General features: G+C 38.7%; 1 protein-coding gene across 1 annotated transcript in view; it reads left to right on the top strand.

Moving 5' to 3' along the window:
• Positions 1-16030: 16030 nt before the first annotated feature.
• The window catches only part of LOC128508779 (C-type lectin domain family 4 member M-like), a 30645-nt gene continuing 20303 nt past the window's right edge, over positions 16031-26372 (top strand). The window contains exon 1 of the mRNA XM_053480259.1: positions 16031-16084. The gene's annotated coding sequence lies outside the window, so the exon portion shown is untranslated. The remainder of the gene's footprint in view (positions 16085-26372) is intronic.

Raw genomic sequence — 26372 nt, 5'->3', positions numbered from 1 at the left:
GGAGTGGAGCAGAAGTGTAAATGGAGGAGTTGGAGGAGTGTAAATGGAGTGAATTCCAGACTGTTTAAGAGCTCTTTAATCCACTGGGTTAATTTTTATCATTTTTATATGTTGCTTTGGTGAATAAATCTTCAATATCATTTTAAAAAAATTCCTTATGAGCTAATTTTGAGTAGTCCACATGCATATTGCATGCGCCGAACTAGTTAGCATGATGGGCTAATGTTACCATGTGCAAAAGTGCTAAAGGGGTTATAAGATGTGATTTATGTGAAAGTGTGATTTAGGAGTGTTAAAGTACTTAAAAACTGTTAAAAAAGGTGGATTATTAATACATTTGAGACCTGTGTGTATGTTTTATAATAAAAGTGGTTAAATTAGAAGTTAATCATTTATATTGCCTTGTGTTTTGCACAAATGCATATATTGCCCTTATGTTTGTGTCTATGTGAACACGATGTCCTGTGAGAGTTTCTACTTTGTGCTAGTGTTGGGTCGTTCATGAAAGATTTGCTCTTTTTGAACGAGTCTTTAACGTGACTCAGGAGAATGAGTAATCTCGGAGGGTGATTCGTTCATCTTCCACTGGGCAAAAACTCCTTTTTTTATTAGGGAAAACTTCAGCCCTCTTTATATTTTGCCTGAGGTGGCTATTTAAAAAAAAGTTTAACCTTCCAAAGCAACAGATTATGGAGTTTCTTGACCTGCTTATACCTGCGCTTGCCAGACCAACGCGTAATTTTTACGCTCTACGTCCTGATGTCCAGCTGCTTGCTTTGCAAAAATTTTATGCTACATGGAGGTCGTGGGAGAAGGCTACGGCCTCAGCAAACTCTCCGTGTGGAGGTGTGTCCTCGCTGTTACCAACACCCTTCTGCACCATGCCGGGGATTGGATCCGACTGCCAGAAACATGCCAGGAGGTCCAGGAGGTGCACCAGAGCAGCCATGGCATTGCTGTCATTTAATGTTGCATACGAGTGTGCAATTGGACTCTAAAGGCTGCGATTTTGGTGTCTGCACAAGATCGCAGGTGGATTTGTCACATACACACATACACAGTAAGATATGCAGTGAAATGCTTAGACAACTGCTCGTGACCTTAAAATAAAAGATAAAGAATAGGAAATAAATCTTCTTCTTCTTCTTTGACTTTCAGCTGTTCCCTTTCAGGGGTCGCCACAGCGAATCATCTGCTTCCATCTAACCCTATCCTTTGCATCCTCTTCTTTTTCACAAACTAACTTCATGTCCTCTCTTACTGCATCCATAAATCTCCACTTTGGTCTTCCTTTAGATTTCCTGCCTGGCAGTTCCAACCTCAGCATCCTTCCTCTGAACATGTGCAAACCACCTCAATCTGGTCTCTCTGACTTTATCTCCAAAACATCTAACATCGGTTGTCCCTCTGATGAACTCATTCTTGATCCTATCCATCCTTGTCACTCCCAAAGAGAACCTCAACATCTTCAGCTCTGCTACCTCTAGCTCTGCCTTCTGTCATTTCTTCAGTGCTACTGTCTCTAAGCCGTAGAGCATTGCCGGTCTCACCACTGTCCTGTACACCTTTCCTTTCATTCTCGCTGATACTCTTTTATCGCACAACACACCAGACACTTTTCCCCACCCATTCCAATCTGCCTGTACCCGCCTCTTCACCTCCTTTCCACACTCTCCGTTGCTCTGGACCGTTGACCCTATGTACTTAAAATCCTCCACCCTCTTTATCTCTGCTCCTGTAGCCTCACCGTCCCTTTTGAGTCCCTTTTATTCACACACATGTATTCCGTCTTGCTGTGGCTAACCTTCATTCCTCTGCTTTCTAGAGCATACCTCCACCTCTCCACATTTTCCTCCACCTGTTCCCTGCTCTCGCTACAAAGCACAATATCATCTGCAAACATTATAGTCCATGGAGACTCCTATCTTACCTCATTAATCATCCTGCCCATTACCAGAGCAAACAAAAAGGGGCTCAAAGCCGATCCTTGATGCAGACCCACCTCCACCTTGAACTCTTCTGTTACACCTACAGCAAATCTCAACACTGTCTTAGCACTCTCATACATGTCCTGCACCACTCTAACATACTTCTCTGCCACTCCAGACTTCTTTATACAACACCACAGCTCCTGTAAGGATTTCTTGAATTTTGGTAGACCTCCTTTTGTCTACTCAGTGCTCAGCCTGTATTCTGTTTGTCCCGCCTGGTCAGGTGTTATAAGAACTTACACATGGTTTAACAGCACCCTGCTTGAGCAGTGAGCTTTAAATTTCACCTATTCCCAAGGCCTTGGCCTCAGAGAGTGGATATTGTTTGATGTACTGTACACAGGTTGCAAGTGATTTAATTTAGCTTTATTAGGAACACAGTGAACTAACCCCACCTCATCCTTATGTTCAGCCCACAGACTGCTTGGCCACATTTAAGGGCAGCAGGAAGAGAGCTACTTTGTGAAGAAAGGAAACAATTACTTACACGCATATTTGTGAGGTAGGAGAAAGGACCTGAAGCAGGCACTTCAACAGTGAGTTTCGCATGTCATGGACATGTGTAGTCTGCTCATTAAATCACGTCTTAGATTAAAAAGACAATCAGGCATACAGACAAAAACGGTGAGAGAGATGAATTCCCTTATCTAAAGGACATGATACAGTTACCTGAGGAGTGAAATAATTTTATTGAGCAACCCCTTCAATTAAAATTCTATGAAGGGCAATTCATTAACCTGAGATCACTCGAAAGTACAAAGTAACATCGCAGGGCTGGAACTCTGCGGGCATCCCTATGCATCATATGCTCCTACCTGCATCCCTGAAGGATTAGGAGAAAACACCTCGTTAGCATGATGCCACTGACCATCATTTAATTGAGTATACACATTTACTACATTTCTCATCCTGACAGTAATAACAATTACCAGACCTACAGGGTGTGCTCTGACCCTGTAGACCTCCTCTACCTCTTTATTCTTCACTCTCCACAAACAAACATGCAACTTGTTTGTTTTCTAAAATACAATCTCCTTCCAGTGTTCTAACACGCTTGCCTAATTTTTTAATAGACATTGTAGAACGATCTGAGAATTGCAACTTTAAAATTTTCATGATTTCAGGTAGACAATTATTCAAGAAGGTGGTAAAGAGAAGTGGGTTAGGGTTTTCTTCAGACACAGGCATACCACCCAAAAGAGTCTAGGTCTCTCAAAACCTCTCGAGAAACTTGAATGTAGTCTCACTCTTTTCTTGTCAACAATTACTTACCTGTGACAGATCCTAACTAGCTTGCTGACATGTGAGAGGATAAGTAGTTAGCTCATCTTTTAAGAGTTTCATAGCCTCATTAGAATTACCTCAAAGAAAGTGATATTCCTTCTTTTTCCGTCATCCTCCTTCATCCATGTCATAAATTTTTCCACTACAAATCAAATTCATATTCAAATTTTATTTGTCACATACACAGTCATACACAGTACGATATGCAGTGAAATGCTTAGACACCTGCTCGTGACCTAAGAATAAAAGAATATGAATAGGAAATAAATATGAAAATTAAAATAAAGGGTAAGTTTAACTAGGGAAGAATAAAATAAAAATATACAAATAATGTAAAAAAAAAAAAATGTAAAACGATAAGAGCAGCCGAATAAATGGTAATAAAAGAATGGTTATGTCCATGGTTGTGCAATCCACATCCACATATTAAAAGTGATTTGTGCAGTGCAAATATGCTTAAAGTGATTTGTGCTGGGGTGATTTAATGTGATTTGATGACCACGAAGTGTAGTTGTGCAGTGGCCAATAGTGTAAACAAATGTCCAGAATGTCCCGTGTGTGTGTAAAAAACATATGTGTGGGTCAGTACTGTGTGGTGGTGTGATTGTAATTGAGAGACCGTATTGCCTGCGGGAAGAAGCTCCTCCTCAGTCTCTCTGTGTTGGCCTTCAGGGAGCGGAATCGCTTTCCTGACCTCAACAGAGAGAACAGTCCATTGTTGGGATGGCTGAGGTCCTTCACTATCTTCCTGGCCTTAGTCCAGCACCGCCTGCTGTAGATTGAGTGCAGGTCAGGGAGCTCTGTGCGGATGGTGCGCTCAGCTGATCGCACAACCCTTTAAAAAGCTCGTCTGTCCTGCATGGTGCTGTTCCCGAACCAGGTTGAGATGTTTCCCGTCAGGATGCTCTCTATGGTGCAGGAGTAAAAGTTCCTGTGCACCTTGGAAGGCAGTCGGAAGTCTCTCAAGCCTGAGGTGGTAGAGACGCAGTCGGGCCTTTTTCACCACGGTGTTGATGTGACAGGACCATGACAGGTCCTGTGTGATGTGAACACAGAGGTATTTGAAGCTGTCCACTCTCTCCACTGGGCTCTCGTTGATGACAGGGGTCTGGTAGTTCCTCTCCCGCTTGGTGCTGAAGTCCACTACCAACTCCTTTGTCTTACTGACACCAGGCACCAGTTCTCTGGCACCAGTTCTCCAGATTCCTAATCTCCTTCAGGTAGGCCGTCTCGTTGTTATCAGAGATCAGGCCCACCACGACGGTGTCGTCAGCAAACTTAATGATGGTGGTGGAGCTGGTAGTGGCCACACAGTCATATGTGTACAAAGAGTACAGCAGGGGGCTCAGAACACAACCCTGGGGGGCTCTAGTGCTGAGAGTGATGGAGGCTGAGACGTGTCCGCCCATCCTTACTTCTCCTCACCTCTGTTCCCTTCCCCAACATGTTCCCTTCCCCATTGAAGTCTGCACCAATCACCACTCTCTCACATCTGGGGATGCTCTGCATCACTTCATCTAACTCACCCCAGAATTTCTCCTTCTCTTCTAACTCACATCCTACCTGTGGGGCATAACCACTAACAACATTGAACATCACCCCTTCAATTTACAGCTTCAGACTCATCACCCTATCTGATACTCTCTTCACCTCTGGAACATTCCTTAGAAACTCCTCTTTCAGAATAACTCCTACTCTATTTATTTTCCTATCCACACCATGGTAAAACAATTTGAACCCTGCTCCTAAGCTTCTGGCCTTTCTACCTTTCCACCTGGTCTCCTGGACACACAGTATATCCACCTTCCTTCTATGCATCATATCAACCAACTCTCTTCCTTTCCCTGTCATGGTCCCAACATTCAAAGTCCCTACTATCACTCCTAAACTCTTGCCTTTCCTTCTCTCTCTCTGCTTTCAGACACGCCTTCCTCCTCTCCTTCTTCGACCAACAATAGGCCAATTTCCACCAGCACCCTCTAGGTCAACAGCACCAGTGGCGGTGTTGTTAACCCAAGCCATGACCGATCTGATATGGGAATTGTATTTGTAATTCGCATCATTGATTTGGCAAATGTTTTACGTCGGATGCTCTTCCTGACACAACCCTCTGCATTTATCAAGACTTGGGACTGGCACAAGAAGACAATGGATTGCGTTTGCATTCATGAATAGGAATTTTTTTTTCTTAGTTAAATTTAGCTTTTATTTTATTATTTATATAAATAGGAAATAAATATGAAAAATTTAATAAAAGGTTAATTTTACTAGGAAAGAACAAAATAAAATATAAAATTAAGGTTCAAATAAAATAACTACAACAAAAATACAATACAGAAAATATATGAAGAATATATGAAAAAATATAGAACAATAAGAAGAGCTGTACAAGTAGGTATAGATTTATGTCATTTTTGTGTGTAATGAAGTTAGAATAAATGGTAATAATGGTTATCGCATCCATATTGATAAGTTAACCCATGTCGAAATAAACCTTACAGTATTGGAGGAATTTTGTGCAATGTTTAATTTGCATATAACGTGCTGTCCTTCTTAACGCTGTCATGCAAAAGGAGTAAAAAATTGATTCCTGAGCAATCAATGTCAGCAGTGCCGGTCCCAAGCTCGGATAAAATGAGAGGGTTGCGTCAGGGAGGGCATTTGGCGTAAAAAAGTTGTAGTGCGGACTGAATATTCCGCTGTGGCGACCCCTTGCCAGGAGCAGCCGAAAGACCAAAAATATAAGTCATTTAGTCATTAAAGTCGTTTTTTTACCAGAAAATAAAAACATCAGTAATTCTAGTGTTAATACATTCATATATACACAAAAATGCAGACTATTTTTACTCACTTTTTAACTCATTTTTACACATAGTGTTATTATATACAGTATAGCATTAATCGGTTTCCGTTTTGAGTAAAGTTTCGCTGCAGTCACCTGTCCTCACACAACTGTTTTCTCCACAGATGAGATGAACCGCTGTTTGCCAACATTAATGTAGTGTGTATTTTTGAAAACACTGTTACAACAACAAAAATATTATTATTATTATTATCATTATATAGATATTTGATTTATTTTACATTAGCCCATCGCATAAAACACTTAGGATTTACTGCAACAATTTTGGAAAAGCAAATAAAAATTGTCTATTCACCATTGTCCTTCAGTGTCTTAAAATGCACCTGGTGAAATTGGAACTTTACACCAAGTTTCTTCTTCAGGTTCGGTCAAAGTCGCGTACATTTCAGATAGATATCTATCTAATAGATAGAATTTTGCAATGAGCTTCATAATCTCAAAAATTTATTACCGTCTCTTTCACCCTTACATTTGATCCTTCACGTCTTTCTGCGCATTTTTTAATCAGCTTAGCAGACAGCAGCAGCGCAGAGTGAGAAACGGAGATCAAGGTGTGTGTTTATGGATAGATTGATCTGTTCAGTTCTTTGCTATAAATATAGTTAATAAAATATCATGAGGGAGTAATCGGTTTCCGTTTTGGTTTTTCCGTTAAAGTTTCGCTGCATTCACCTGTCCTCATACAACAGTTTCCTCCAGAGATGAGATTAAACGCTGTTACAACAACAACAACGATATTATTATATATAGATATTTGATTTATTTCACATCAGTCCGTCACATAAAACCTGCGCGGCTCCGCTTCCGCAGAACCCCAAAGAGGTGTAAAATTCTAAACAAATAGACACAGTTCTTATCTATCTATCTATCTATCTATCTATATATATATATATATATATATATATATATATATATATGGGTCATTCTAGAATGGCGGGTACATTTTGCGTCCCGGAGATAAACCTTTTATTATTTTTCAAAAACAAAAAAATTATTGAAAGAGTTTTAAAAAATTACACAAATTATTTTAAGCTATCACTAAAAATAATGTTTATAAGTGTATTTAGAAACATTGTGTCATAAAAATATTAAATTAAATACTCCCTCTTTACCAATTTTTGACTGTCTATGCCTCCTGAATCATACATTCAGCTTTAATTATTATGAAATAATTACGTCTAATTTTAATCTTTTTTGTGTCTTTACTCTACTAATTTATGTAAACAGTTGCATAAAACATCTATTTTCTGTATTATTTTTAATTTTAATAATAAAAAAAAAAAAAAATTGTGTCTGTCCCTACGTTCTGGTCAACTCTGTTAACTCTGTTATAAAAAGGCACAACAATCTTTAAAGCACTGATAAAAAAAGCATGTGACTTGCTCCAAGTGATGTCACTTCCTCTGGCGGGAAAATCTGGAAGGCACTGAGGTATGTCATTATTCCTTTCTCATTAATTTGTACAAAATGTGTAGGATACACCAATAGTACTGTAGATTAATTATTTGTCAAATCTGTTATTGTGATATTTTAGTGAATCTCTCATTCACTTTTTTAAAAACAATAATATTATGAAAATACATAAATTTCTGTTTTATACATGCCATGTGCTATCTGGTTTGACGTTAGCATCTTGAGCTAAAGCACAAAATGGTGGAAAATGTCAACTCTGTTATTGTCAACTCTGTTAGTGGTTAACAGATTTTTCTGTTCATACTTTGATTTTCAGAATAATTTCTAAAAATCTTACAAGTTTAAGATCAGCAAATATTGAAAATATTTATAATATATATATATATATATATATATATATATATATATATATATATGTGCATATAGAGTTTTTCCATGTGCCACCTGGTGGGAATTCTGTGAAGTAAAACACTTGGTTGAAAATTGCAAGGCGCGCACTTGCAGAATAGCGTGGAAGTCAGCGGGAAGAATTGCGTCATGTCACAAAAAAATCTCTCTTTTTTTAAATGCCCCATCTGTAAAATAAATGTCCTGCTCCCTTTTACACGTCCATGTGTGAGACTGCATATCCATGTGTGACGTACTGTCATTTTATGACAAAAAAAATTGTTGTTTTAAATAAAGTTACAGTAATTTTGTGTTTTGGTTCAGTGTTTTTTTGAGCGAATGAAAGTCCAGATGCAGTTAAAGGTTATGACCCTGACCCTAAACGCAGTGACAAAGAGATCCAGATACAGCCCTAAGTGAACATTCATGGCCATCAGTGCTTGTGTGTATATTTGGGTATCTGGAGTACTTACCCACAAACTAGGAAATTGAAACAACAGGCTGAATTCTATTCCACAGTGTACTTTAAAGTGAGCTCCCCTCCCTGCTCCCTGTGCCAGGATTGTCAGAACTTCCCTCAACAAAATTCCAGCATTCGGAGCACCCGGTGACGTCACCAATGGAAAGCTGTACATGTATGTGCTACTTTTAATGATACTTCTGAGCTGAGTTATTTACATAAATATTTACATATTAGTCTGTCCACTGGTGTTGCTCCAGAGACTTGTAAGCATGTAGCGATGCAACACTGAATAAAACTCCTAACCTGGTTTTGGGTTCTTCAGTGTATGAAATGTGAAGATATCAAAAAAAAAAAAAAAAAAAAAAGGGGAGTAAGACAGCATGCTGTATCTCTTTTCATTTTTTTTTTTTTTTTTGGTGTAGCTGTAGCTATTTCACTTCAGGACTAGCTGGAGGGACTTTTCATTTATTATTTTGAATCACTGCAGTAATTCTTAATTGAACTGACTTATTGCCTGGAACAATGCCTAAATAGTACAAAGTTTAGTCTTTTTTTATTTTATTGATTGGGGAGCCTGGGAAAAAATGTTGCCACAATTACTGGGATTTATTATATTCTGGTTTATGCTAATTCACTGCAAAAGTAATGCTAAATGAGAACTGACAACACATACTGTATAGGCTACACATTAACAAAAGATGGACAGAAAACAAGCTGAAATACAAATAAAAAATTGAAAAGGGGGGGGGTGAGAAAAACAGAATTAAAAGAAAGAAAAAAGAAAGAAAAGAAACAGTTTAGCTTCTAATCCCAACCCTTTGTATTTATACATCCACATGTTACATGCACATTAACCTACTACCTATCACACTGCCTTCATGCTCTTCCAGCTCAACACATATTGCAAAATAAACTAAGAAAAAAGTACAGACAAAAATGCACTTGGCTAAATCTGAGCGGTCACCTTTCCCCCCACTGCCCTCATGTGGCCAAAAATTGTGACCGCATGTAAGTGCAACATCTCAAATGTGAAACATAAATGTATTGCCTTTACACAAAATAACTACAACAAACGTCTCTATTAACTTTTTAGGAGTACATGATCTTTTAGAAACCTAAGTGAAAAATTCCTATAAATTTACCGCCTGGCTCCAACTGTTTTCCCCCCAGTACAGTCTGTGATTATAATAAAGTGACGCTAGATCTTATCATGTTGGATTTTAGTCATTAACAATTATTTTCTTTCCTAAACATGCCTGAGGTTTTTGAGACCTTGCTCCCCTGATAACTGGTTAAGCAGGTTCTAACAGCACAGTGCCATCATTCGTTTAGTTCATCTGCACTTTACATCTCGTTGCTGATGTTAATGACAGTCCAAAAGCTTTTAGATAATCCTTTTTGTTTTAATGTTAAGGAGTTAAGATCTTGATTTAATTTTACCTGCCTTAGCATTTTGGATAGTTTTAAAAACAAATGGCATCTGTTCTAAATCCCCAAAACATTTTTATCTTCTTGAAAGGTATGATTTATTTATTCAAGATATATTTAGGATTAAGTATACTAGAGCACTTATATAACCAATTTCACCAATATCAATACCAATATGAAGGAGATTATTGGGCAAATGAAATGTTTTTTGTCTGATTGATGTTATCCCTCCTCATTTTTTAAAAAGGTTTTTAACAAAGGGAAGTGTTTTTGCTTCAGAAAATGTAAAATATTATTCTGAACACTTGTGTTTTCAAATTTAAAGCATGCAGTGGTGCAACCCCAGATTTTAAAAAAATCTAAACTGGATCCCCTTATTCTGTCTAACGTCATTGCCATTTCTTTTAAAGTACAGGAGAAATTTATTTCTGTGCAGATAATTTTTTATTTCTGTGTATCCCTTTGCTTTTAGATCTCACAGCTGCATTTGATACTGTTAATTATTCCACCTTTATTTATCAGCTACTGTACATCACCAGGTGGGTATTACTGGTTCTGCTACAGGCTGGTTCAGATGGACCTGATGGACAGATGATGTTTTTGGTATTTGGACTCAGTGGAGCCTGTTTTAATGTGTTCCCTTAAATCATAAATAAAATCAACTGTTAGAAACCTGGGTGTTTTGCTGCACAGTGGTTTTAAACTGGACAAACAAATCAATTCTGTAATTAAATTTAGCTTTACTCAAATAAAGTATTTATCCAAGGTCAGGCTGTTTTAACAAAAAAAAAATCTATTGAAAAGGTTATATATGCTTTTATTTAAAGTCAGCTTGACTACTGTAATGTAATCTATAATGGTGTTGGCGAGGCCTCTCTTGCCCAGTCGCTGGTGGTCCAAAGTGCTGTTCTGTGTTTTTTTAAATAGCAACATGACATGAGTGCAATTTTTGAAAAAGAGAGATCAGATATGGATACTGGTTTGTCCTGTGGTTAGTGGGCAGGGCTTTAAATTTAACACTTCTGTTTCAAAATGCAAAATAAAAACCACCTTAAAGTTCAATGTGCTTAGACAACAAAGTCCCCAAGCATCCATCAAAGCTAGGTTGGAAATAAACATGAAAAAAAAAGTAAACCACACCTAAAAAAGTTATTACTATAGTCTAGGATTGTAATGTAAGCCCAGTGTAGCGCACTGCTGAAGGGCTTTGACAATATTGATGTTAATACTAAAGTGTTTGTGTTTTTGTGTCTATTTATCACAAGAAGGAGCCACTGCATGGAGCGGGTGTTGTACATTGACTGCAGTGTGTGAGCTGGGGCCTGTTTCAGAAAGGAGGTTAAGTGAAAACTCAGAGTTTGGTAACCCTGAGATAAGAGAAAGTCTGAGTTTTCCGTTTCAAAAAGGCAGACCCGAGAAAGCAGGGTAACTCAAGCCTGTTTCTAAAAGAGAGGTAACTATTACTCAGAGTCAGTTCCCATGGTAACATACTCTGTGAACCTAACCTGGTCGGGAGCAGGTTTTATTCTCTGAACTCGGAGTTTCTGTCTGGCTCCTCCCCTTTTTTAAAGACGCAGCGGTATTTCGCCGTAGCCTTAATCATCCATTGCCCACATTTCGGACACAAACCGAGAAGACAGTTAGGAGAATGGCTTGTCCTTTTTTGGAGGATCCCATAGATGAGGAGGCTGCATTAATACGAAGAGAATTACATTTACGTCGGGCAAGGATTTTGAGACCCAAAGTGGATTTTTTGTCTTTTTCCTGTACATTTTTGCTTGAACGTTACCGTTTTTCACCACCACAAAAAAAAAAATTAAAAAATAAATGAAATAAACACAAGTCACAACACTTTATTTGGTCTTCTTTATTTCCTAAAAATAAAAAAAATAAAAAACTGGTAAATTTCTATATTCTTTAAAAACTTTTATATAATCCACGAATCACAATACACCTTACCTGTAGCTTGTGTTTCAGGATCTCTATATCTGACTTTAGGATCTGTCAATCCAAGTATATCATTTCTTTATTGTTTTTTTTTATTTGCTTAAGTAGATGCAGTCTATATAACTCCTTTACGGGTAACTGAAAATACAGTAGTTTAGGGTTACATCATGTTGTACATTAAATAAAACTCATTTACTGTACATCACTGAACTGTGTTCATCTGTGCAGAAGAAGTTGATGGACCCTCCTCCTCCTCCTCCTCTTTCGCACTCTGGATAGTGGTGATGGGGAAGACAAGAATACGTTTATACTTGGATATACTTACATTCTATAGGTTACTGGACACAAAAATGTAAGGATTGTTTGATGTCTACAGACATAACATTATCTCTATAGGCCTCTCTGTATCAGCAGAAATAGTGTCATCATCCCCTACATCTTGAGAAGAGCATTTGGTTGAGCACACTTTATAATATTACTTAGCCTACTCAATACACCAGAAATTAGGACACTTACAACTGCCGGGGGTTCTGATAAGACAGGAGGCTCCAAAACACAGATATTGCCATCAGAATCTACTGACACCAATTTAAAAATGAAAGATATATATAAGAAATATAAGAAAGATATATACAGGCACTTGTGTCCTGTGGAGTGACTGGCTCTGATGAACACCCTGCAGGAATTCCCTCAGCCACTGGCCTTCCAGTGTTCAAATTCAGGGCCATCTCCTCAGCATTTGTGAGTGGTGGTGGTGCAGGGCCTCCCCCCCCTGTCTTGCGAGCCTCTGCCTTCTTTCTGTTGGCTGAAGAGACGTCAAATAAAACAAAAAAGAGCACGGTATGAAAACAGCATTACACATGTATTGTCATGTACATACTTAATGTCATTTGTAAAGAAAAACTACATCCATCACATGCTCAAACCTTACCTGATTGAATTATGTTTTTATATTTCATTTTCAGCTGCTGCAATGTTCTTTTAATACCTACAGGATTGCACCTACATGACAATTACAATTAGATTCAATAACATTTTAAGTTTTACCTTTGATATAACTGCAAAAAAAAAATAAAATAATTAGCTTTAATTAACTAACCTTCAACAGGAACATGTACTTTAACTAGAGTAATGGGATTATTACTTGTTCTAAAAACTATTTTTTAGTACTGCTAACATTCTAAAGGTTATATGTTGTATGCAGTCATATGCTATTCGTTTTTTCAAATTTGTTGTAGAAACTATGCAGTACCCTATTTTATGTAATTTAATGCAATTTCATCTGAAATTACTTTACAGTTATAGCCAGTTCCCAACATTTTCAAGTGAAAAGTCAATAAACGTCACACATTACTTATCTATTATACTGAATATTTAAATACTTTAAATGTAAACTTACGCATTAACTTGAGTAGCTATGTTTTCCCACGCTACCTGTCTCTGTTTCACCGATGCAGTGGTGTTACTTTTTTTTTTTTTTAATATGTGCTCATATTTGCTGTAAGTTTGCATGAGCATATAAAGTTCAAGTTTTTTCTGCTGTTGCCATGGTGACTCGTAATATCTGCGCTCCATTGATAATGGCTTTTTATAGTCACGGTGTACACGCTTAACTCTGAGTTAGTCCACTCTGAGTTGATTGACCTTACTCAGATTAGCTGTTCTGAAACCGAAAACTCTGAGTTTTTAATCTCTGGGTCAATCAACTCAGAGTTCAAGTTTTAACTCCGAGTTGTTTGAACCTCCTTTCTGAAACAGGCCCCAGGTGTTGTACATTGACTGCAGTGTGTGAGCTGGGGCCTGTTTCAGAAAGGAGGTTAAGTGAAAACTCAGAGTTTGGTAACCCTGAGATAAGAGAAAGTCTGAGTTTTCCGTTTCAAAAAGGCAGGTTTGTCAAACCCGAGAAAGCAGGGTAACTCAAGCCTGTTTCTGAAAGAGAGGTAACTATTACTCAGAGTCAGTTCCCATGGTAACTTACTCTGTGAACCTAACCTGGTCGGGAGCAGGTTTTATTCTCTGAACTCGGAGTTTCTGTCTGGCTCCTCCCCTTTTTTAAAGACGCAGCGGTATTTCGCCGTAGCCTTAATCATTCATTGCCCACATTTCGGACACAAACCGAGAAGACAGTTAGGAGAATGGCTTGTCCTTTTTTGGAGGATCCCATAGATGAGGAGGCTGCATTAATTCGAAGAGAATTACATTTACGTCGGGCAAGGATTTTGAGACCCAGAGTGGATTTTTTGTCTTTTTCCTGTACATTTTTGCTTGAACCTTACCGTTTTTCACCACCACAAAAAAAAAAAAAAAAAAATTAATGAAATAAACACAAGTCACAACACTTTATTTGGTCTTCTTTATTTCCTAAAAATAAAAAAAATAAAAAACTGGTAAATTTCTATATTCTTTAAAAACTTTTATATAATCCACGAATCACAATACACACCTTACCTGTAGCTTGTGTTTCAGGATCTCTATATCTGACTTTAGGATCTGTCAATCCAAGTATATCATTTCTTTATTGTTTTTTTTTATTTGCTTAAGTAGATGCAGTCTATATAACTCCTTTACGGGTAACTGAAAATACAGTAGTTTAGGGTTACATCATGTTGTACATTAAATAAAACTCTGGCATTTACTGTACATCACTGAACTGTGTTCATCTGTGCAGAAGAAGTTGATGGACCCTCCTCCTCCTCCTCCTCCTCCTCCTCTTCCACACTCTGGATAGTGGTGATGGGGGAAGACAAGAATACGTTTATACTTGGATATACTTACATTCTATAGGTTACTGGACACAAAAATGTAAGGATTGTTTGATGTCTACAGACATAACATTATCTCTATAGGCCTCTCTGTATCAGCAGAAATAGTGTCATCATCCCCTACATCTTGAGAAGAGCATTTGGTTGAGCACACTTTATAATATTACTTAGCCTACTCAATACACCAGAAATTAGGACACTTACAACTGCCGGGGGTTCAGATAAGACAGGAGGCTCCAAAACACAGATATTGCCATCAGAATCTACTGACACCAACTTAAAAATGAAAGATATATATAAGAAATATAAGAAAGATATATACAGGCACTTGTGTCCTGTGGAGTGACTGGCTCTGATGAACACCCTGCAGGAATTCCCTCAGCCACTGGCCTTCCAGTGTTCAAATTCAGGGCCATCTCCTCAGCATTTGTGAGTGGTAGCTTCAATTAACTGACCTTCAACAGGAACATGTACTGTAACTAGAGTAATGGGATTATTACTTGTTCTAAAAACTATTTTTTAGTACTGCTAACATTCTAAAGGTTATATGTTGTATGCAGTCATATGCTTTTCGTTTTTTCAAATTTGTTGTAGAAACTATGCAGTACCCTATTTTATGTAATTTAATGCAAGTTTATCTGAAATTACTTTACAGTTATAGCCAGTTTCCAACATTTTCAAGTGAAAAGTCAATAAACGTCACACATTACTTATTATCTATTATACTGAATATTTAAATACTTTAAATGTAAACTTACGCATTAACTTGAGCAGCTATGTTTTCCCACGCTACCTGTCTCCGTTTCGCCGATGCAGTGGTGTTACTTTTTTTTATTTTTTATATGTGCTCATATTTGCTGTAAGTTTGCATGAGCATATAAAGTTCAAGTTTTTTCTGCTGTTGCCATGGTGACTCGTAATATCTGCGCTCCATTGATAATGGCTTTTTATAGTCACGGTGTACACGCTTAACTCTGAGTTAGTCCACTCTGAGTTGATTGACCTTACTCAGATCAGCTGTTCTGAAACCGAAAACTCTGAGTTTTTAATCTCTGGGTCAATCAACTCAGAGTTCAAGTTTTAACTCCGAGTTGTTTGAACCTCCTTTCTGAAACAGGCCCCTGGTGTTGTGTGTTCTCCTGATGGCTGCTGTCACATTGTTGTGGATCAAATTCAACAACGTAGAACATGGACCCACTCACACTGCAAGACAGCCGAATTCATCCAATCATTGAGGAGCCAGTTTGTTGGTCATTCAGGTGATTAATCAGGTGCCGGGACGCTGCTCACACTGCATGTTAAATGACCGGTGATCAACCGCATCTGAAACTAAACTCTCACTCACTTACGTATTGTAAAAACCGCTTATCTTGTACAGGGTTACAGGAGGCCTGGAGCCTAGATTAGATTTTTGGGGTCATGGGGCCAGTACATCAGTGTCCTTTAACTTCCTCTCTCTCTCTCTCTCTCTCTCTCTGTGTGCATGCTGGGAGTGAGTCGGCGGAGTTGGATGTGTGTGGAGTGAAAGTGTTTGTCTGCGAACTGAGTGAGTCTTTTCTAACTTTTCTATCCTTCTCTTATTACCTGGTAAAGCTGTTGGTGATTGTTTTTGAAGGTTGCAATAGTAAAGGTAATAAACCGCGGTGAAGTTGGTTTGACGTTGGATATTCGAGCTCCGGCGACCAGATTTGTAGCGACGATTCGCTGATTTGTAGCGGGGATCGCTAACAGAGTCCGGCGAAAGCACGTCGCCTACTGCGCGACCGTCTGCAAAATACTGTCCGACTGAAATACGGATAATATTAATATTATAAACATTGATATTTAAAACAAATAAACGAATTATTGCTTCAAAATCTAATCTAAAATGTGTGTCCACTTGTCCTGCAAAAGGCACAACCTTTTTTTGTCAATATTATGACTTTTCATTTTGATTAACAATAAATATGTACTAATTCTGCATTTTATTTCAATACCTTCCAGGTCATGTGACCTATTGACTCAAAATTTATTCCAAAATGTGTGTCCACCTGTCCTGCAAAGGGCACAACCTTTTTTTTGTCAATATTATCACTTTTTACTTTTATTAATAATTAATATTTAATAATTCTACATTTTACTTCAATATCTTCCAAGTCATGTGACCTATTAACTCAAAATCCATTCTAAAATGTGTGTCCACCTGTCCTGCAGAGGGCACAACCTTTTTTCTGTCAATATTATCACTTTGCATATTTATTAATTTATTAATATTTATTAATTAACACTTTTTTCATACTTATTAATAATTAATATTTAATAATTCTGCATTTTACTTCAATACCTTCCAGGTCTTTTTTCAGTAGCAGTAGCAGTGATTAACCTTTTCATAGTGATGTGCCCACTCTTTAGGCTATAGCAAATGACATGTAGTCAAGCAGTACTTGCACAACTTCTTCAGTAGCAACCAGGGCTGGTTCATCTGTACGGTATAATGGAACTTGCAGGCATACAAAACTGAAGTACTGATCAAATGGTCGGTAGATCAAGCCACACCTCCACCAAGTTGCCATTGTTGAGCCCTTGAGCTAGGCCCTTAACCCTATCTGCTCCAGGGGTGCTATATCATAGCTGACCCTGCTCTCTGGTATGTGAAGAATTCTTTTTTGTGCGCAGTAATGTACAGTATGTGACAAATAAAGGCTTAACTTAAGTTAGGGTGTCTCAATGTGATACCCATGTACAGATTATTAGGGCCCAAGCACTATGACATCAGCCCTATTACAGTACATTACAGTGTGTAAAGGGCCATCTTGTTCTTCTAAAGATTGTTATTAGGAACCAAGCATATGAACATCAGCCCTACAGTTTGTCGTCTTAGTGTGTGAAGGGCCCCTTTTTTTTCTTATAAGAATTTTTTTTTTATTAGGGCCCAAGCACACTATATGTCGTCTGTATGTCGTCATGGTGTGTAAAGGAGCCCTATGTTCTTCTGTTGTCGTTGTTGGTCTTTTGGCTGCTCCCGGCAAGGGGTCGCCACAGCGGAATACCCTGTCCGCACTACAACTTGGCACAGGTTTTACTAGGATTATTATTTTTTAAGAGTCCGAGCACTATGATATCAGCCCTATTACATCATAGTGTATAAAGTTGTTTTTCTAAGGATTTTTTCCAGCCTCCAGGTCTTTTTGCTTTTCTAGCACGCCCTGAAAGTCATTAGTAACAGGTTAGAAACTGCTGCCATTAGGATGCAACTCCCAGGGCCCTTACACAAGATTTTGCTGCATAGCTTATGCACACTTGCATGTATACATGGAAAACCCCAAAACTTGATTCCAAAAATGTTGCGACACTGTACAAACTATGAATAAAAACAGAATGCAATGAAGTGGAAGTTTTAAATTTAAATATTTATTCCATAATAGAATATAGATAACATTTCAAATGTTGAAAGTGAGACATTTTTAAATGTCATGCCAAATATTGGCTCATTTTGGATTTTATGAGAGCTACATATTCCAAAAGTTGTGACAGGTAGCAATAAGATGCCGGAAAAGTAAAATGTACATATAAGAATCAGCTGGAGGACCAATTTGCAACTTATTAGGTCAATTGGAAACATGATTGGGTATAAAAAGAACCTCTTAGAGTGGCCGTGTCTCTCAGAAGACAAGATTGGGGGGGGGGTCTTGAAGGTCTTGACATAAAATTCCCCCCATTCTAAAATCATGTCATTATGTTATTGGTATGTCTTCTTTAAATGCATGTGTCCACTGTGTCTAATGTATTTCTGTGCAAGATGATTGGACCTGCTCATTATTGCTTGCAACTGTATTTCAACCTTAGTTATTAATAAATATAAGTATAAGTGACTTAGTGCAACCCTAGTGCAATTCAGTGTCTTCTTGTGCCAGTCCCAAGTCTGGAATGTAGAGGGTGGTGAACTTTGCAAAGAGGATGGAAATGGCAGTAGTAAATACCGGAAAATAGGGTGACATACAGTATAAGAGTGGAGGCAGAAGCACTCAGGTAGACTACATCTTGTGTTGACGTTGTAATCTGAAAGAGATCAGTGACTGCAAAGTGTTGGTAGGGGAGAGTGTAGTCAGACAACACAGAATGGTAGTGTGTAAAATAACCCTGGTGGTGAGGAAGGTGAAGAGGACAAAGGCAGAGCAGAGGACAAAGTGGTGGAAGCTAAGAAAGGAAGAATGTTGTGTAGTCTTCAGGGAGGAGTTGAGACAGGCTATGGGTGGTCAGAAGGTGCTTTTAGTTGACTGGACAACTACAGCCAATATTAGGGAGACAGGTAGGAGGGTACTTGGTGTATCATCAAGTTAAGGGAAAAGTTAAGGGAAAAGTGGACAAGGAGACTTGGTGGTGGAATGAGGAAGTCCAGGAGTGTATACAGGGAAAGAGGCTAGCTAAGAAAAAGTGGGAGACTGAGAGGACTGAAGAGAGTAGACAGGAGTACAGAGAGATGCAGCGTTAGGTGAAGGTAGAGGTGGCAAAGGCCAAACAAAGGGCATATGAGGACTTGTATGCTAGGCTAGACAGTAAGGAGGGAGAGGGGGATCTGTACAGGTTGGCAAGGCAGAGAGATAGAGATGGAAAGGATGTGCAGCAGGTTAGAGTGATTAAAGATAAAGATGGAAATGTACTGACAGATGCCAGGAGGGTGATGGGAAGATGGAAGGATTACTTTGAGGAGTTGAGGAATGAGGAAAACGAAAGAGAACAAAGAGTAGAAGAGGTGACTGTTGTGGAACAGGAAGTAGCAAATATTAGTAGAAGTGAGGTGAGAAGGGCATTGAAGAGGATGAAGAGTGGAAAGGCTGTTGGTCCTGATGACATACCTGTGGAGGTATGGAAGTGCTTAGGAGAGGTGGCAGTAGAGTTTTTGACAAGTTTGTTTACCAAAATCTTGGAGAGTGAGAGGATTTCAGAGGAATGGAGGAGAAGTGTATTGGTGCTGATTTTTAAGAACAAGGGAGATGTGCAAAGCTGTGGCAATTATAGAGGTATAAAGCTAATGAGCCAGACAATGAAGCTGTGGGAAAGAGTAGTGGAAGCTAGGTTAAGGGCAGAGGTGAGCATTTGTGAGCAGCAATATGGCTTTTTGCCTAGAAAGAGTACATCAGATGCAGTATTTGCTTTGAGGATGCTGGTGGAGAAGTACAGAGAAGGTAATGAAGAGTTGCATTGTGTCTTTGTAGATTTAGAAAAGGCGTACGACAGAGTGCCGAGAGAGGAGCTGTGGTGTTGTATGAGGAAGTCTGGAGTGGCAGAGAAGTACAGTAGTTGATCAATTGGAATGGTTATTACCGTCGCGCTCACCGCCGCGTAAAAACGTCAGCGGCCAAAATAAATCAGTTGCATTTCAAAGTAATTCGTAAATCGGCCGCCAGGTGGCGCAAAGTGACATTTTCGCTCGTTGCCGTAAATACAACAGTGACTGTTATACAGCGTATCTCTGTATCGGTTTATTGTTATTTAAGTTCTGGATTATTTCAGGTACTTTAAACACATTGTTGGGTTACTCATGTTGGCTCATATGAGATGTAGTTTACAAATGAACACCTGGTTGGGTTATTTTGACCCATCAACTGGTTTATTCATTATTCTTTCCTTTCTCCAAATATCAGCCTGCAGAATGTTTGAAATATTACTGTTTATTGTGTTACAGGTGTAGTTTTTAGAGTTGTTTAGGCAGGAATGCGTGTGTATACAGCTCAAAACCTCCATCAGTTATTAAAGATAGCGGCTATTTAGAAAACATGCCCAGTGATTTCTGAGCTTCAGGAAATCTCCTGGCGCTCTGCGCATAACACCGGGCCAACTCATGTCAGAAAGAATTTATAAACGGTTTCTAAACATGGGCTATTGTTTTTTTACTTATAATATTTGTTAATTTAATTTAAATCAGGTTTGGGCTCAGGACTTCGATTCGGCATCGTAATTCTCCTCTTTAATTTACTCCATAGTTTTAATCAGCGCTCAGCCGCATGCAGGGAGTTTTCCAGAGCGCACCGGCAGAAGTAGACTAATGATTATGAACACGTCGGGAAAACAGCAAGCAGACTGACTCTGACCATTTAAAAAAACGTTTGCGTTCATTTTCTGACGCGCTCAAGTTCATCAAAAACAATACAGAACAGCGCAGCTTACAACACTTACAAAATCACAACACTTACAAAATCACAACGTTTTTTCGTTATTGTGAGTGCGCTTAAATAAAAGTTGAGTCTTATAAAGGCCATGTAGTCTTATATAGTTTTATTATATAGTTTTTGCACATTAATCTGACACAGTTTTTTCAGGCTGTCACGGCGTGCGCCCAAATCAATATCGCTCCTCGCTCACTAGTTAGGCGGCCTCTCCTTCAGACATGCGAAGCAGCGGGACCGCAGAATTACACATGACTGGTGAGCTATCGTTGCTATCGATGCCCGGGCTTGCACCCCGCGCTATAAAATACTCGGGGTTTGTTGGGTTAAAGTGGATTTTAATACGCGCTGTGTATGCAGCGCGCGTGCAACAACGCGGAAGTGCGGCATGCAAGCAGGGCAAATGGAACGCGCCCCAGGAACTTCAAAGGAGCGAGAGGTGGGAGGGGGCGGTACGGCCATCCGCGGAGAGCAGAGTCAGCGCGAGCAGACGGATGGCCATTGCACTCACTCCTCGTAGTAAAATCCACTGTAACCCAACAAACCCCAATCATCACCAGCCGTGCCTTATTCCGTCATGTCATGTGGGCATTATAAGCTTTGTATTGAAAACTTCTAACTAAAAAGTGGCAGCTGGCACGCCTAAAAATAGACGCAGGTTATTTTTTTAATAGTCTAAATAAAAACCCTCCGATTTAATTTCCTATAGTCTAACCAGCGCTCAACCGCACGCATAGTTTTCCCGAGCGCGAGGAATTTTTTTGTGCTAAATAATGTTTATGCAGTATAAGAATTCCTATTAATCCTGGGTTGTTCTTTTAGTGTCACTATAGTGCTTTACAATGCCAGACAACATTCAAATACAAATTATTCACCCTCCCCAGGTGTGAATCGGCTGTTCTCACCTATACATTCAGAGGAACTGAAATGCACTTCTCCCCACTTTAAAAACCTCTTGAATCTGAGGCTCTTCTGGAGACTTTCAGTGATTTCAATTTGTGTAATTTTTATCTCCTGGATTCTAGATTCTAAAGTTGACATTGTTACCTTTTTTAATCATTGGAATGGAAGAACTTGTTATTTTCCTTATGATAGCATAAATTGCATTGTTTTTAATCAGTCTATACACAATAATATTCTTTGGGGTTTTTTTTTTAAACGGGTATGGGGGCTATCTTGGTTCAATAATCTCCGTGCCTGGTTTAGGTTTAGTATTCAGTGCGCATCTGTTATATTACAACTATCATAACACTCAAATACCTTTTATTGGGGGTTAAGTGACTGATGTGACATTTTTCAGCTGAGCCTTTGTTTCACTGAAAACGACCGCGACACCCCTCTCTCTCTCTCTCTCTCTCTCTCTCTCACACACACACACACACACACACACAGAGCCGACCAAATCATTAGCACGTCCCTCCCCCAAACAGCACAGACATTTACTTTCTATCCATTTACTTACACCTGAACTGAGTTGTTTGAGTAACATGGGTCGAACCTGTTACAAATCATAACAGTCTACTGCATTTCATTCTTATAATAACGCAAAAACACAAGCGGGGCTGAAAGACCGACATCTGCTGACGCAGTAGAACGTCCTAACACTGTTTTAATTTTATGGTAATTTATTTCAGTTAATAAATCTACTATAAATTTAAAGAACACAAGAAATAAGATGACACAAATCCATACACGCTTTTTTTCTAATTACAAGTGATAAAATCAAAAGGCTCACTGTGTTAACATTTATTGTGCTTAAATTTGATCCTAATAGGATTTGATTTAATTTGAATTTTAGAACAGTGGCAGCTGGAACACCTAAAACAGATGCAGGATAATTTTTTTATAATCTAAATAAAAATGCTTTTTTAAACGTGGGCTATTGTTATTTACATGCAATATTTGTTAATTTAATTTAAATGGGGTTTGGTCTCCGGAATGTTGAGCTTCAGGATCCTCTTCTTTACTTTCCTACGTAGAATCAGCGCTTAATCGCACGCGTTAAGTTTTGTAAATTCGTTTAATGTTTAATAGTAAATAATGACCCCCGTTGCGCTGTACCACCGCTCGGAAAACCTTATGAAATACAAGTTTAGGACAATTATGAGGATCTGCCACGGCGTGCGCGTGTGATGAGTGTACGCCCAAATCTACTATAACTACTCCCTCACTCCGTAGGCTCCCTGAATAGGCAGCAAATGGACGCAGCCGCCTATTTGTGCCGGCTGCCGATAATTAACGTTAATATGATCTCGGGCTTGCTCCGCATTATAAAAGCAAGGCGCGGAGGTTTGTCTGAGGTCTGGGAAGTACGTGATGTAATGGAGAATATAAAAAAAAAGCATGTCAGTGGGGAGATGTGACGCGGCCCAGGCGCTTTAAACAAGGACACTAGAATTCCGCCCTTTGATCTCCGCGCTGAGGACAGCGCGAGAAAGAGCTGCGCGAGCTCCCGCGGCATCTTCATTCCCGCACCGTGCCCGCCCTCGCAGCCCCGCTGCCGAAGAGGAAAAGTGTGGTTAGGTTTTTGCGTCAGCGAGAACTCGCGCCGGCCATCGACAGCAGGAGAAGCGCCGTCACGAGGGAGCGTGCAGGAGCGCTTCCTCCGCGTGCTCAGTTCTGCCACTCGCACCAACCCTCAGCATCAGCTGTGTGCCCGCATGCCAGTGTGGCACAGCCCCCGGAACTGCACATGCACAACCGTTATCCCATTCTTTCCATTCTCCCTCCTTCAACACTTTCCTTCCCCATTTTACCTAAATAAATTACCCTTTTCCCGTAAGACCTCGCCTCGTGTCCGTGCTTTATGGTGCCGCCCGTGCAACATGGGTCGAATCCGTTACAGATCATAACAGTCTACTGCATTTCATTCTTATAATAACGCACAAACACAAGCGGGGCTGAATGACCAACATCAGCTGACGCAGTAGAACGTCCTGACAATGTTATAATTTTTATGGTCATTTATTTTAGTTAATAAATCTACTATAAATTTAAAGAACACAAGATATAAGACGACACAAAACCCTACACGCGTCTTTTCTAATTACACGTGATAAAATTTAAAGGCTCACTGTGTTAACATTTATTTGGTTTAAATTTGATCCTAATAAGATTTAATTTAATTTAAATTCTACATTTGTATCGTCATTTTAGTTCTGTGATTATAAATTTGTTTAACTACAATGTTTTACTTGATTTTATCCGCTACTACCTGCAGTTCTAAAACTCTGTCTCATTAATCCAGCAGAGAATGAACTAAGGCATGAGGCGTCAGCCTGTAGTTATATAGCGCCACTCAACGGTAAAAGCCAGCAAACGCACAAAGCCAAACGGTACCGCCGAGCGCGGCGACGGTAGGACCTACATTCCGATTGATTAACCACTGTATGAGCAAGACGGAATACATGTGTGTGAATAAGAGGAGTCCAAGAGGAACGGTGAGGCTACAGGGAGCAGAGCTGAAGATGTTGAGGTTCTCTTTGGGAGTGACAAGGATGGATAGGATCAAGAATGAGTTCATCAGAGGGACAACCCATGTTAGATGTTTTGGAGATGAAGTCAGAGAGGGCAGATTGAGGTGGTTTGGAAATGTTCAGAGGAGAGATTGTGAATATATCGGTAGAAGGATGCTAAGGTTGGACCTGCCAGGCAGGAGGTCTAAAGAAAGATTTACGGATGCAGTTACAGAAGACATGAAGTTAGTTGGTGTAAGAGAAGAGGATGCAGAGGATAGGGTTAGATGGAGGACCGCGGTGAAGTTGGTTTGACGTTGGACGTTGGATATTCGAGCTCCGGCATCCAGATTTCCAAATTGTGGCGGAGATTCGCTGATTTGTAGCGGGGATTCGCTAACAGAGGCCGGCCAAAGCAGCTCGCCTTCTGCGCTCGTTAGGGACCGTCTGCAAATTACTGTCCGACTGAAATACGGATATTATTAATATTATACACATATTTAAAATAAATAAATAATCTATTGCCTCAAAATCCATTCTAAAATGTGTGTCCACTTGTTCTGGAGAGGGCACAACCTTTTTTTGGCAATATTATGACTTTTCATATTGAGTAATAATTAATATTTAATAATTCTGCATTTTACTTCAATATCTTCCAAGTCATGTGACCTATTAACTCAAAATCCATTCTAAAATGTGTGTCCACCTGTCCTGCAGATGGCACAACCTTTTTTTGTCAATATTATCACTTTAAATTTTTATTAATAATTAATATTTAATAATTATGCATTTTACTTCAATACCGTTCAGGTCATAAGACCTATTCCCTCAAAATCTATTCCAAAATGTGTGTCCACCTGTCCTGCAAAGGGCACAACCTTTTTTTCTGTCAATATTATCACTTTGCATATTTGTTAATAAATAATATTCAATAATTCTGCATTTTACTTCAATATCTTCCAAGTCATGTGACCTATTAACTCAAAATCCATTCTACAATGTGTGTCCACCTGTCCTGCAGATGGCACAACCTTTTTTTGTTAATATTATCACTTTAATTTTTTATTAATAATTAATATTTAATAATTATGCATTTTACTTCAATACCGTTCAGGTCATAAGACCTATTGCCTCAAAATCTATTCTATAAGAGATGTCCACCTGTCCTGCAGAGGGCACAACCTTTTTTTGTCAATATGATCACTTTAAATTTTTATTAATAATTAATATTTAATAATTATGCATTTTACTTCAATACCGTTCAGGTCATAAGACCTATTCCCTCAAAATCTATTCCAAAATGTGTGTCCACCTGTCCTGCAAAGGGCACAACCTTTTTTCTGTCAATATTATCACTTTGCATATTTGTTAATAAATAATATTCAAAAATTCTGCATTTTACTTCAATACCTTCCAGGTCATGTGACCTATTGACTCAAAATCTATTCTAAAATGTGTGTCCACCTGAGCTGCAGAGGACAAGTGGACACATTAAATTATCAATATTATCACTTACATTTAAGTCACTTATACTTCTTCTTTGTCTTTCGGCTGTTCCCTTTCAGGGGTCGCCACAGCGAATCATCTGCCTCCATCTACCGCGGTGAAGTTGGTTTTATATTGGACATTCGCCACACATTCAAGATTATCTCATCTGTTTATAAAGAAATAAATACCCCAAAACGACAATTCGCATATTTTCTTACTTTCTTAGTAGACAGAGAAGTTATTACAAATAAATGTATTTTTTATCTTCTCCTGTTACAGCCTGCTGGACCTAAATCTTTCAGAAACGCAGCTTATCGCCGCTTTATAGCGATGGATTCACTAAGGGACCGTCTAAAAAGTGCATGACCAAGACCTAACCGTACAAAGGAATACACAAAATTACACAGAAATACCTCACAGGACATCAAACATATTACACTGTTAGGCTATAGTATGGATTATTTGTTTATTTATTTATTTGTTTGTTTAATTGATTAATAATTATTTTAAGGTACATTATGAAACAAATGATTATACAGACAATTCCTGTGCCAAAAAAGAGATTTTGTTAAATGAGAGTCGGGTGTGTTTTATTATAAAAATAATAATAATAATAATTGGAAAGGTATGTATGAAAATGAATGCACTTTGGTACAGTCTAATATGAGTTGCAAAAAATGACAATTAAATGAAAAAAAATTCAATAACTTTTTTGCTATAAAAATTTCACATGTAAAATCAACTG

The sequence above is a fragment of the Clarias gariepinus genome, chromosome 20 (assembly GCF_024256425.1).
Source record: "Clarias gariepinus isolate MV-2021 ecotype Netherlands chromosome 20, CGAR_prim_01v2, whole genome shotgun sequence".
NCBI classification, from domain to species: Eukaryota; Metazoa; Chordata; class Actinopteri; order Siluriformes; family Clariidae; genus Clarias; species Clarias gariepinus.
The sequence above is the reverse complement of the archived record's forward strand: the minus strand, read 5'-3'. Positions and strand labels throughout refer to the sequence as shown.